We start from the raw sequence: 14,694 nt of genomic DNA, 5'->3' as shown, positions 1-14,694 counted from the left end.
CATCTCACGTGTCTCAACCTATAACGCTGAAAGCAGGCGTGCCGCAAGGATCGATATTAGGCCCCCTCCTCTTCACCCTTTACACTGCAGATTTGCAGCAAGTTATAAAATTCTTCACTCCACATTTTTACACAGACGATACCCAGTTATATTTCTCAGATCACTATGCTTCGTTGGAACATAAGCTTCAGTCACTAAATTCTGACTTGAACAGCGTCAGTAACTGGTGTGTATCTAACGGTCTTAAAATAAATCCAGAAAAATCCACTTTCATGATCATTGGTTCTAATTATTCAAGGTCGTTAATTAAAAATATTAAGTTCGAGCTCAAAATAAACAATTTGCCCATTACCAGGAATAACACTGCCAGAAATCTTGGTCTGATTTTTGACGAAATTTTTGATTGGACAGAACATGTAAAGACGCAATGTAGGAAAGCTTATGGAACACTTAGGAATCTGAATCGTTTCCGTGACTTCCTCCCTGCGGAATACAAGCTAAGACTCATCCAAGCATTAATCTACCCATTGTTCGACTATTGTGATAATGTTTACGGCCCTCAACTCTCGCAAAAGCTCAGTAAAAAAATACAAATGGTGCAAAATGCCTGCTCCCGATACATTTTTCAAGCAAAAAGATCCGATCATATTCTTCCATTCTTGAATAATAATCAGGTTCTTACCATGGCAAACAGAAGGAAGTTGCACTATCTCTGTTTTATACGCCGCATACTGACAGAAGGTAAACCGCAGTACCTGTTTGAGAAGATGCATTCCCGTAGGGAAATCCATCAGTATGTTACCCGTAAGCGGAACAACTTCGATTTACCCCATCACTCTACCACGGCCTACAAATCCTCTTTCTCCTTTTCGGCTCCCAAAGCATGGAATGCATTGCCTGCAAATATCGCTAGTGTAAAAAACCCATTATATTTTAAAGGTAAAATAAAAGATCTGCTGTTAATGGAACAATGGCAGAGTCGGGGCACATACTGAAGGTATCAAGTCACTCACTATAAGGAATTGTATTATTGTATTATTATTACTATTGTCTTTTTTATTCCTAGTTACACTTTTTTTTTGCAACTAATTCCTATGTATTTTTTTCTTTCTTCATTTTTTATTTTTATTATTATTATTATTATTATTTTACGTTTAGCTTACTGCTCCATAAGTTTATAATCATCTCATATGTATTCTCATATTGACAAGGGTTAGGTGGCAGAGCAGCCCTTGGCTGAACCTCGCCCGCTGAATAAAGAAAATTTATTATTATTATTATTATTATAAGATTGAATATTTATATCTTATATATGCGGTAGCACTGGCAGGGACGATTCTACACAGGTAAAACAGCGGAAGCGAAAAATCAGGCGAAGCCAGGCCGGTTTGGTAGCTCAGTGGTAGAGCAATGGCATGGAATGACAGAGACCCGGGTTCGAGTCCTGGTTTAGCCTACATTTTTGCTACCAGTGCTACGTAAGATTGAATATAGTATTGAAGATTCATGAGGAACTGAACAGGGAACAGAATTCGGGAAGGAATACAAAATTATTGGGAGAACTTGTTCTGGAGAAATTACAAATTTCGTTGATTGGTTTATTTTACTTCACTTTTCTTGACACTTTTGGCTAATCACAACGATGAAGATGATGTGATGAAACTGATTGACACTCGTGAAGAACACACATGCCCAGGCCAGGATTCAAACCCAAGGCACCTGGAATGGTAGCGAGCTGTGCTAATCACTCTGCCATGGAAGTTAGCTAGAACAGATATTAATCATAGAGTTTAGAGCTCATTTAAGGTATAAATTACAGTAGTCCCCATACATATATTAAAATTTTATCTATTAATAGATTTCAGATATTTTGATAGTGGATACTTATTTATCCATGTTTTGTGCAGCATATCTGGATTATGGATCTTCCAAATGTCTGGATGTTTAGATAACGTGAGTAATCCAAATATTCAGATTATCTGTTGCCTTGAAAATAGATACTGGAAAATTTTATACCAGATACCTGTCATCTAGACTTTGGACCATCTGTGGCATTTCATCCAAGAATTTGTGGACATATTTTTACAATTCATGAATTGGATTTATTTTTCAAATTCATAGTAATATGGTAGAACATTTATAATATAAGGATAATATGACAGAAATTTGCAAGAATACATGCTATAATTATCTCTACTTTGAACATATTTCTCTATTTCAGGTGAGGAACATCCAGTATTCAAGCCATGAGTTGTCCGTTTGCAGACAGAGTATTTCCAGTTTTCAAGTTTGACTGATATTATGTTTATTACGCATTTGCCTTACTAATATTATTTTAAGAAATGTTTGCCTTTGTGTTTAGTCTAGAAAGGGATGATGCTGTGAATGTGATAGGTCATAACAAAGAAAAACATATCAGTTAAACTTGCAGGTGGATATGAAATTTTGTTTTCAAAGTTAAGAAAGTATAACAAATGTAAAATGTTGTTGAATGTGATATCCTCATATAATATTAATTAGGTTATAAGTAAGGAAAAATGATAAAACTAGTTATATGTAGACACTGTAAATAGCAAGCCAATAAATTAAATGTACAGTGCAAAATTTCAACATTCATACTACCAAAAAACTTGGTGTCTAAGAAGCTGTAAATTTTGCATTTCATTTTCATATCTTGTTAAGCATAAATATGCTCCAAAGATTAATGGGAACTAAATATTTACTCTTACACAAATTAAACTGCTTTGTATAGTAACAAGAATATTATTGAATTTATATGCCACTGGTAAAAGGCACACACATTGGAACATGCCATGTAGTCATATGGGGAGAAAGGGGTGCAGGGGTAATTCAGATTCAGTCTTGACCAATTGTGAAGGTAATGTGATCAGCACATCTTTTAATACAATCACTGCATGTAACTGTGAGGCAATAGCAAGCACTTGATAATTTCATCTGTCTATTTATCTTAGATGAGTTTACATGCAGTCAAATATTTGAACACTCAACCTTTGGTGCAGGGTTTAATTCCTGGTGAGAACCCAAAAAGTTTTGATTTTAAGCCAACATTAAGGGGAGCTCCTTAAAATGGAGTGTAGCACACACTGGTTCAGATGTCTGGGAAAGAAACTCAACATGTTGGTCCTGAGTTACCCAATAAAAAGTCACTTAGCTGGTCTCAGTCAGTTTAGATGCTGTAGTTTCTCAAATTCCAATTCCTTGTCAAAATCAGCATTGGCAGAGACACAGAATCACAACTGATGATAAGGTCATACAAATATAAATACCACAAATAAAATAGTGAATCTAACAGCTTCAGAGATTGGCTTGGGGAGATATCTTGATATTACACTGTTGTAATACTTCATCAGTTTGGTTCTCTTCTGTGATTCCTAGAAACATAATAAGTGGAAAATATTATACAAGGGGCATTCAAGTCAAACCGGGACTTTAGTAAGTGGCTAGTGTGTCATATTACTGATGGGTGGTGCACATGTCGGGGGCCAGTCCATAGATTGTTAATTAAGATGGCAGGCAACAATGTTAGTGCGTACATGGAATGGTGTGAGGTGATTAAGTTTATTGTGAACAAAGATGTAAAATCTGCGGAAATCAATAGAAGACTGCCAGCTCAGTATGGTGATGAGACCTCAGCCGCAGTCTGTAAACGATTCAAAGATGGACATACGTTCGTTAGTGATGATCCCAGTCATGGTGGTTCTCAGCCCACAGCTCTCCTTGGATGGTTCAGGCGTACTGACAAATCTTTCTATGCTGAAGCTTTCCAGGCATTAGTTGAATGCTGGGATAAGTATAAACGAAGCAGTGGAGTATGTCAAAATATAAATGCAGTTTACACTCCTTGAAATTACTTATTTTATTTAATAAATCCAAAAGTCCTGGTTTGACTTGAACAACCCTCGTATTTTCGGCTGTACTTTATGTGTATAGTGAAGTAATATACACAGAAGAATGTCACTCCATTTCAGGTTCTAAAAGGAGGGAACTTATAGATGATTACAATGCAGATGTCTGAAACAAAAAGGACCCACCTGTGCCATTCTACTTTCAAGGCAGGATTTGTACAAAAGATAAGTAATGATGTTTTCTTTAATATTTTATATTTAGTTTCATCCATTTTTGTTGATATTATTTTAGGATGCCTGTCTGAAAAAAGACAGAGTGTTTACCTGCAAGCTGTTAACGTCTCGGAACATCCAGCGCTCACCTTCAGAGCGGGTTCTACTCCAGGGATTGGTGGGTAGGGAGAGAGTGGCCGATCTCCAGATGAACACTAGAAGAGATTCTGGAAGTAGGCAGTGTTGCAGGATTGTGCATTTGGTCTTTATTTCAGGTAGGCATATTAGGGTCTTTCGGTTTCTTCTGTTGACTACAAGTATTTCTCTTTTTCAGGATAAATTTCATCACAGGATGTACCATGGGAATTGTGGTGAGTTTTCTATTATAATATTCCATTATCTTTTCTTGTTATTTTAGGATGTCTGTCTGAAAAAAAGACAGGGTGTTTACCTGCGAGCTGTTAACTTCTCGGAACATCCAGTGCTCACCTTCAGAGCGGGTTCTACTCCAGGAATTGGTGGGTAGGGAGAGAGTGGCCGATCTCCAGATGAACACTAGAAGGGATTCTAGAGGTTGGCAGTGTTGCAGGATTGTGCATTTTGTCTTTATTTCAGGTAGACATATTAGGGTCTTTCGGTTCATTCTGTTTACTACAAGTTTTTTTCTCTTTTTCAGGATAAATTCCATCACAGGATGTACCAGGAGAATTGTGGTGAGTTTTCAATAATCTTCCATTCTCTTTTCTTGTTATTTTAGGATGTCTGTCTGAAAAAAAGACAGGGTGTTGACCTGCGAGCTGTTAACGTCTCAGAACATCCAGTGCTCACCTTCAGAGCGGGTTCTACTCCAGGGATTGGTGGGTAGGGAGAGAGTAGCCGATCTCCAGATGAACACTAGAAGGGATTCTGGAGGTTGGCAGTGTTGCAGGATAATGCATTTTGTCTTTATTTCAGGTAGACATATTAGCATCTTTCGGTTTATTCTGTTTACTACAAGTATTTCTCTTTTCAGGTCAATGCATATCCACTGGATTCAGTGCCCTGAAGAAAATTACAGGTTGGTAATAAATTATAAGGTGTTATGTACATAGACATAGACTGTTTTCTAGCTGGTTAAGTATATATATTTTAAGGAACCTTAAACACTATCTGCAAACAGACAACTCACAACCACCCTATTCTGAAAATGGAAATCAGGTAAATAAGATGGTCTTAGTTTTTCTTAAGTGTCAGTTGCATAATTAAATATTCATGTAAGCTAGTTGTAAATTTATAAATATTATAATATATTTGTGCATACTATTTGTGTTAAGATCAAATTTTATGGTTATGTTCTAATGTTTTTGTTTCCAATACAGGATCTTTGAATTTTGGGGCAAATAAAAAATTTGCAATTGCAGAATAATACAATCATATTTTCAGGGTTAATTGTAACTTTTTTAAGTTAACTAGATTTGTAATGAACATTTTTACATTTTCAGAATCTGTTTTTAATCAAACTTTTAATTATATGTCTTCTTTTATAATTTTGACATTTTCAATTAATTGATTTTTGTTATGCTTGCTTTTTTTAAAAGCAATGAAATCATAATTTTTAACCACACCAGATGGTACTTGCAAGAAATATAAAAAATAAGTAGTCAAAAACTTTTATTTTTTTATTATCATGGATTGACAAATCACACTTGAGGTCTGTCTTATCATTTTTCAATTCTAATCCAAATAGAATTGCAAATTAAAATTAAATGTTACACAGAAACTTGGGTAACTCTTCCACTTTTGAAGTTGAGATGTTATCAGCACTTGCAAGTACCATCTGACAGTCCTAAGTCTGTTGAAGTGGGAAGGGAGATTATGATTTCAAATTCTTCTCATCTGCCAAGACAGACAAAACTTCCATTCACTTTCTGGCTTGTCAATGGTGAAACTAGCATATGAGGAAGCTACTCCTGTATCCATTGATGTGTTCTCAGAGTACAATGGAATGCCAAAGTGAGGTGCCGATGGGGCTGGGGACAGACCCTACAGTATGGAGGGGGAAAAAAGGAGATACATGATGATATTTGTTGGCAAGTACATTATCAACATAGACTCTCAATAACATTTTTTTTGTTTAGAATCATTCATGCAGTTCAAAAGATATGGTCAACTGGTTATAAAAAATATCAAACAACAAAAATGTATTAGTGATAACAATTTGGAAGACTGCTGTCTGTGAATTTTCTGGAAAAGAAAGTAAAATAAATCACTCTAACAAATTTCATCACCCATGCTGATTGATACTTTTCCAGAGTCCAGATTTCTCATATGTAGAGCAACGATTTCATTGAGTGATTGAGTGTAAATTATCCTGTAAATGATGCAAAATTCAAAATGATCATGCATTTTTCACCAATATTAAAAATGGATCTTGTGTTTAAATGACAGTTATAATTAAGGCTGAGGAGATACCACTTTGAACCAATAAACCGATACTGATGCTTGAAATCTGTAACAATTTAAAGTTGTTTAAACTATTTATTAACAATATTATGCAATTATTCCACTCCAATTGTATCATTAGAGGCATACCCTTTGGTAAATAAAAAAGCAAAATTTCGGTACAAAAAACAGTCAATTTAGGGTTCAAAGGCAGTAAATAAATTAAATTTTGGTGTTGTAGTGGTGAAAAATCGGATCAAAAACAGTATGTAAAGATGTGATATTGGTTTGAAAATTGTGAATATGATCCAAAAATTTGATTTAAATACTGCACTTACGCACAGTGTGTCCTGATAAATATCTACCAATAAGAAATTAAATTATCTATGCAATGAATAGTGATAGGATCGTCCGGTTTCGTTTGTCTGAAAGAGAAACTCAACAAGTTTTATCACCAAGAGGTGGAAGGTGGCAACATTGCTAGAGCGCATTCGCTTCACGTTTGTTTACAAGTGAGCAAAACGGCTTCATTTACAGTACCTCAGAAAGTTCAGGGCTGTTCTTGGTTTGCTGAATTCAAGTCTCCTGTTATCGTATAGAGAAAATTAAAACAAGAATATGGACAGGAACCACCAGAGCGTCATTCCATTGTTGGAAATGGGTTCTGTGTTGTGTAAGGAAGGCAGTGGCATGAAACGTGTGAGTGAGGCAAAAGTGGAGGCAGTTTGGAAAGCTTTTCAATGCAGCTAACGAAAATAGATTAGATGGGCAAGTACACAACTTCAAATCCCTCAATCAACTGTGCATGACATTGTACACAAAAGGTTGCAGTTTAGAGTTTACAAGATACAGCTCGTTCAAAAAATTAATTGTAATGACAGACTTTGAAGGAAGGAGTTTGCTATTGAAATGTCATCGTGCATTGATGAAAACAATGAATTCCTAAAACGTGTAGCATTTTCTGACGAAACCGCTTTCTGTACATCAGGTAAAGTGAATAGACATAATTGCAGGATATGGGGTGAGGAAAATCCCCACTTCGTGGTAGAACATGGAAGGGACAGTCCCAAATTAAATGTGTGGGGCGCCTTGACTCATGATTCTGTGATCGGGCCTTTTTTCATTGAAGAGGATACAGTTACAGGATACACCTACTTGGAAATGTTGGAACATTATGCTGTACGCCGTATACCACATGGATACACATTTCAACAGGACAGGGCTTCTCTGCATTACCCACAGAATGTCAGAAACTTCCTCGATCACCATTTCCCACAGAACTGGATTGGAAGGAAAGGACCTATTTGATGGACCCCGAGGTCCCCTGATTTGACCCCACTAGACTTCTTTCTATGGGGGTACATCAAGACTCTCGTGTATCAAACACCAGTACAAGACTTGGATGATCTTCGTCAAAGAATTATCACTGCATGTGAATCTGTGACGCCTCAAATGTTACAAAACACCTGGAGGAAGGTTAAGTATCACCTTGTTGTTTGTCAAGCAACCAAAGGAGCACACGTGGAGATTTATTAAGGTGAGTACATTGAATATTTTGTGTTGGTGATAAAACTTGTTGAGTTTCTCGTTCAGACACATGAAACCAGATGATAATTATCATTATTGGTTGCCGAGATAATTTAATTTCTTATTGGTAGATATTTAACCGGACACCCTGTATTACACAAAATAAACACATCCCTTCTAATGGTACATTTACGTAGTTAACAGAGTATTAAGTTTATTCCTGTATAAAGGGTACATTTTTGCTTCTCAAATATTTACAGCAAAGTTAATCAACTTTTCGTGAATTGCAATTTGCAGGATAATTCAAACTTCAGAAAGTGTCGAGTCGGTAAATAAACACTAAATTTTGTTTTTTAAAAGTATATTTTGCAGTTCATTTCGCATCATTTCAGGACAAAACAGGGTAAGAAAATGCCCTCACACATTTCTGAAACATGAAAACTTAATATTACAATGTGTTATTTCATGTTTCGTATTTTCGTCAAAAACTAAATATGCATGCACCTATGTATTATCAATTTACCAGAGTTTTAATTTAAAGTGTTTAAGGAATACATCATAATACCAAAACACATGTTACGTAAGCACAAAATCCACCCCCCCCCCCCACACACACAATACTGATGTAAAATAAATGAAAACTAAATTTTTCACGATTTCCAGAATTATTAGGCTCCATGAAAGTATTGTGTGCATTTTTGCAGACTCAACAAAATGCCAGGAAAGTACTGGCTGGTATCGGTACATAAATTCAAACAAATACTTTCTGATTGGCTAAGCTCTAATTTTAATATTTTGATGTAATTCTTTGAATATTTTAAAGCACAACTCTAGTAATTAATGTATACTTGTACTCTTAAGTGTTGCAATGTTCAAGCATCAATCAGTATCAATTCGAGCTCGCATTTGCTCAGGGATAATTACAATATTTAATAAGTATCTAGGATGTAACATACCTCATTTACAATTGGAAAGATTCAACTGGCATGTTCAATCAGTGGCAGCTGGCAGCTAGTGTGATCGATAGTGCCAATGTGATCAAGAAATCGAAAAATTTTTGCTAGCATATGTCATAGAAATCTAATGAAAGAGGTAATTTTAATGGAACTTAGTTTACTAAAATTGCAGACAAAAATTCAGATTTCCTAAGATTGGTTTATTTTACTTCACATTTGTACTACTTTTCGCTAATTGTGAAGATAAGGATGAGTGAACACTCACAAAGAACACCGATTCCCAGGCCGAGATTCAAACCTGCAATCCCTGGCATTGTAGAATGCTGTGCGGAGGTCGGCCAGAGTTTCTAAAAATAAATGCAACTATTAAAATTTCGACGCCTGTCACCTATACCATTTTGTAAATTGAATTGATGTTTAAATCTGGTGTGGGACAGCCAAGTTGTTTAACTTTTAATTTAATATTGGATAGTACCTTGGAAAATGGTGTATGTAATAATGCTCTAATCTGACTCATCTTTACTAACTACCCTTCCTTTCACACACCATTGGACACTTTCAGTTCACTAAAAAGAAAAACACTGAACAATTAGAGACACCAAGTCGATCACGGTATTCTCGCCTTGCTTTGTTTATAATTTGCAACTCCAGCATGGCAACAATCAGTGTTACTAACAACTGAAATATGATTATCTGCTTAATGAACTGTAGATCTACAATTTGTAGAATTTAATGCAAGAAACTGAATTATATCTCCAAGTGAAATTCTTATACTGATAGATTTTCTGTGTGATTTTTAACAAATATTAAAGTAAAAAATCCCCTGGTGATGCGAATTCCCTTTGATATTTAGGCAATTATTTTGTACAGAAAATGTCTTCAATATTGTCAACGTCAGTTGCAATATGTGAGTGTCTGTGTGCGTGAGAGCAAGGGATATATCTTTTCTTAAGGAAGAAATCGATAACAAAAAGTCTGGATGGCTCTTTAGATGCATCTATCTAAATGGTTATATAAATTTGGGGATGATATTACGTTCGCTCTTGAGAAGTATGCAGGAAAGTATCTTTATTACATCATCATTCTTTGAAGAGTAGTATACGCAGGTGACAAATCTAGAATGAAAAAAAAAATCAATCATGTGATTTATTTGATCTGCAGTACATGCAGATAAACAAGTGGCTGGACATTGTTACTATCTTATAGATATGGGTAAAAGTGTATGTAATAAAATTAATTGTGAAATTGATATTTACTTAATTTAGTCTCAGAAATGCTTTAAAAGATGCTGAAAATGTTCACTATTTTTAAAAATTCAGATCAATACATTTATTTTCAAAGACTTAAATAAAGAGTCACGGTTGTTGCATCTTAAATAGTTGTTGTGGTATTTGGGGAAAGAGTTGATTGTAGGGTTTTCACTCAATTTGCCAAACTAAATTTCATGACATATTTTTTATAACTGTCTATGATTATGCAAACATTTACCAATGTTTCTATTATGTGGAAAAATTTCCTAATGTTTATACTTCTAATTCGTCAAAATATAAAAAAGGGGCATAATAAATTCTACATTCTTCTCACAATCAGGAAAAATCTAAATTATATGGGAAATACATTGGATTGCATACAATTTTGTGATGAAACATCATAGAGCAGTGATGGAAAACGTTTTCTATTGCTAAACTGCAGTATGTTTTTCTACAAACTGAACAATACAAATCTCATTTATGAATATTTATTTACTATGTCCCATTGTATTTACTTGTGCTAAAAGCTATGAAAGTTAAATTACATCAAGCAACAGAAAAGGATTATAAGTTCTTGACTCTTATTTATGATTGTAAGGATGCCTCTGCTCTGTGATATGAAAACAATAACAAGACAAATTTTGCAATAGCATTGCTTAGTTTAACTTGCTTAGAAAACTCTTCTTGTAATCTTAAATGGTGTTATATTTGTTCTTCAGCTTCAAACATATTATAAATACATATATTACAAGAGTCAAATGAAAACCTTTAAAGTCCAACAAAAACTGTAGGGCAGACTGTAAAAGGTAAAGAGGTAAAGTATTCCCCTGTGCTTAGCACCATGCCATGAAGGCGTATAGGGGGTGTGGGGGTAATCTCTGTGCATGCTTACCACACCAGCAAGTTTACTAATGGAGAGAAAGTTCGAAAATATCCTCAGGTCGCAGGCAGATTGGTGGAAAGACCTTTGCAGTGACTCTCCCTTGTAAATGTTTAAAGGCTCTGAAATATGAAATAATCTTTTACACCAGATAACTGTTCATAACTAGTATATTATATTAGATGTCACTGCCGAGAAATGTTAATAGTGGATAAAAACACATTTTAAAAAACAACATAATCTTGCCTTTCTATATTTGGATATGATATTATATCCTATAATATTTTAAGTGTGGCTGTTCCAACTCCAAAGCCTGTACCTCCTCCCAAAGAATACAATTAAAGGAAGCTCCACAGCCTTCTAAATAACTTGAAGCAAGGAATCATGGTAATGATTTCCATGAGTTTTGTTACCAACAATGATGATTCATGTGGAAACTTGTGAAGAAATGTTACATTTTTTTTAAAAGAATCTACTCAAAAATATGGTTGAAAGGTAAAAAAAAATTAGGGCCGATTCAAATACACTGTTCGTTATCACCAGGGTCCAGATTTTGATTACATATCACCTCTTTTTCCTTATGTAGTATGCATTACTCTTAGGTATTAAAATGCTGAATACAAACATCAACTTAGAAAAATGTGAATTTTATTGTGCATTTTTCGTCATATTTTCTATTTTTTTAAATTTACATCACTTTTTGGTCAATTTTCGCATTTTACATACTTTTCAGTCTTTATTTTATTTGGCGTAATTGCAAAAAAAAAAAAAGGTATTGTAACTGCATAACGTTTCACTCACTCATTTTTAGCCAGGAACTGAACATTTAACACTTTGATGTCGGAAACAATGAAAACAAGAATTCTATCTACTGCAATAATTCTGAATATGGTAAGATTTTTATACTAATATTTTCGTACACCTTGTAATTTTAATTATAACATTACAGAACTTAATATATTACCGTACTAACTGCCATATCCTGAAATAAAGACTTTTTAAAGTCATTTTAGGTCATTTTATTGATCATTTTTCAGTAATTTTAGGCATTCAAAATCCAGGCCCTGGTTATCACCATCCCTGACACCTTGAATGACATAGGAGAAAGTTATTGGCCAACTCCTGAAATGATTAAAGGCTGATGTGACCTGGCAGTGGAATGCCAGAGATCTTATGTCATTAGAGCATGTTCATACTTGGATGTTCGGAGGTGAAAGTAAAATAACAAGTATCACTATTTAATCAAAAGTTTGTTATATCAACCTTCATATTTATTCCTGGCACTAATAGTTGAACGTGTCATAATTAAAAACTAGTTAGATAATACATCTTAGTGAAAAATGCAATATGCTGATTACTAAAAATCCTTCACAGAGATACTGTAACGATTTACTTTGAGCAGTATTCTGTCAACAATCTTAACCTTTATACATAGAGTGGTGAGTGTATTTGTACAGTGGAAGTAATAAATAATTCTAACTGTAAAATACAGAAGGAAGTTTAACAACACATTGTAAAGTACTTAATTACGTATTTAATAAAATACCAAAAACAGTATACTTACGATTTGTGAGTATGTATCGTTTATAAAATTTTATGAAAACGTTGGAAAGTTTTTAGCAACCTTTTTTACCATAGTGAAACCTATCTCCTTACTCCTTGTCTTACACCAAGTTGACGCGGCAAAATGTGATAGCGCTAGCCAAGGAAAGAACCTGAAGGGAGCAGTCAACTCCCGAAATGTTGTTTTATAACGATACATACTCACAAATCGTAAGTATACTGTTTTTCGTATTTTATTAAATACGTAATTTGTCACCTGAGTAATTCGAACAAGCACAAAATATGAAAAAAATACTTAATACATACTTAAATTTGGGGTGGTGATGATAATGCTACCAACATCTATAGAAAGTGAACTAAATCTGTTAATATGAGAGGGCCTTTCCAAAAATAGTGTTATGATTAATATTATGAACAGTAAATGGTATCAATGTAGTATTTCATTTTTAAGCAACTATGTTTAGAGATATCTTCAATTAATGTTTGTGAATCACACAAATTCGAGATGATAGTAATATTTGTATGGTACACTTGTATCAGAGTGTATAGAAGGAATAGTGTGCGCCAGTAGCGGCTCGTGCCTAAAATAACAGGTGAAGAAGTACATTTATAGGCAATAAAAAACAAATAGTAAGTTGAACTGAATCATGCTTGACTCACCTATGTTTTGTAGATCAAATCGATCCTTCTATCTTTCAGGGCTGCAAATCTATCGATAATGTCTTCATGGAAGGGGTGACGTTCAATAAGTTCGTTCAAGAGCTCCTTTTGGATTGAAACATTCGCCAAAGATGAAAGTCAGTTCTGTGATGTCGCGCTTCTTGAATAGGTTTTTATTCTCTTGAGGCACGAGAAACTCCTTTCCACTGATGCACTGGTTGAGGGTATTGTTTCGACCAGGGAGAAGAGTTTGTAAGTTTCCTCAAATACATCTCGATTTGCCCTCAAAGAATGAAGATCTTCTTCAGGTGTGCAATTTTTGTACTTTAAATGATCAGTGTAAAAAAGAGACAGCTCATTTTTAAGGTGCTGAGGCTTATTGAATATTTTGGGATAACACTGTTGTAGCTGGCATAGTGCATCGGAGGGGAAATTAATGGAATGTGTCTGAAATTGCGATGTGTCTACAAGACAAAGGAACTTCAATTTGTCACTGTCTTGAAACTGAACACTTATTTGCATCAAAATATTATCTAGTATTTCAAAGTAGAGGATTCTATAATTAAGGCAAACTTCTGATTGTTCTCTTCCGGTAGTCACACTCGTGAGTTTGGCTGTGTTTTCAAACAATGTACCGAAATATTGTTTGTTCCTTCTTGCCGTTAGAATATCAGTCGTACTCTTGATTTTAGCCATGCAGAAATTGATGTCCAACGACCTTTTCTGAAGAACATCGAAAAGAACGTCAGTCATACTAAAAATGTCATCGAATACTAGGGCCAGTAAAAAGAACTGAAAACTGTTCATTTCATGAAGAAAACCTTTGCTTGATCGAATGGCCTTTTCATCAGATTCTGGATCGTCCATAATTATTTTAAATACATGTTTCAGCCTGTCCCAGTCTTCAATGATCACACGAATGAGTCTGGAATGGGACCTCCGCCTCGTCTCAGTTAAAGTTGGAATTCTTTTGGCCAAAACTGAATCAAGAACATGCGTTCGTTTGGCCAATTTGTGAAAAAAAATTTGGAAAACCACTGATACTCGCAAAAAATATGCGGCATTTTGAATTTCTATTGCAACTTTGTTTCTGAACTATATTTAGCCGATGGGCTAAACAATGGACAAACATTGCTTGAGGTGCTTTATCCTTAATTCTTTTCTGTAGTCCATTTAAGTGCCCTGACATTACACTTTCCCATCGTAGCATTTAGCAACTAATTTACGTTCATAATCAAACTCTTTCAATACAGCGTCTAACAAATGAAATAGTGTTTCTGCAGACCTATCAGCACTTATGTCAAAAAACCCTAAAAATCGTTCAACCAGTTTCTCCTCTTCATTAACATATCTCACAA

This window comes from Lepisma saccharinum, chromosome 8 (assembly GCF_977018435.1).
Source record: "Lepisma saccharinum chromosome 8, izLepSacc3.1, whole genome shotgun sequence".
In the NCBI taxonomy this organism is placed as follows: domain Eukaryota; kingdom Metazoa; phylum Arthropoda; class Insecta; order Zygentoma; family Lepismatidae; genus Lepisma; species Lepisma saccharinum.
This window is presented reverse-complemented; position numbering follows the sequence as displayed.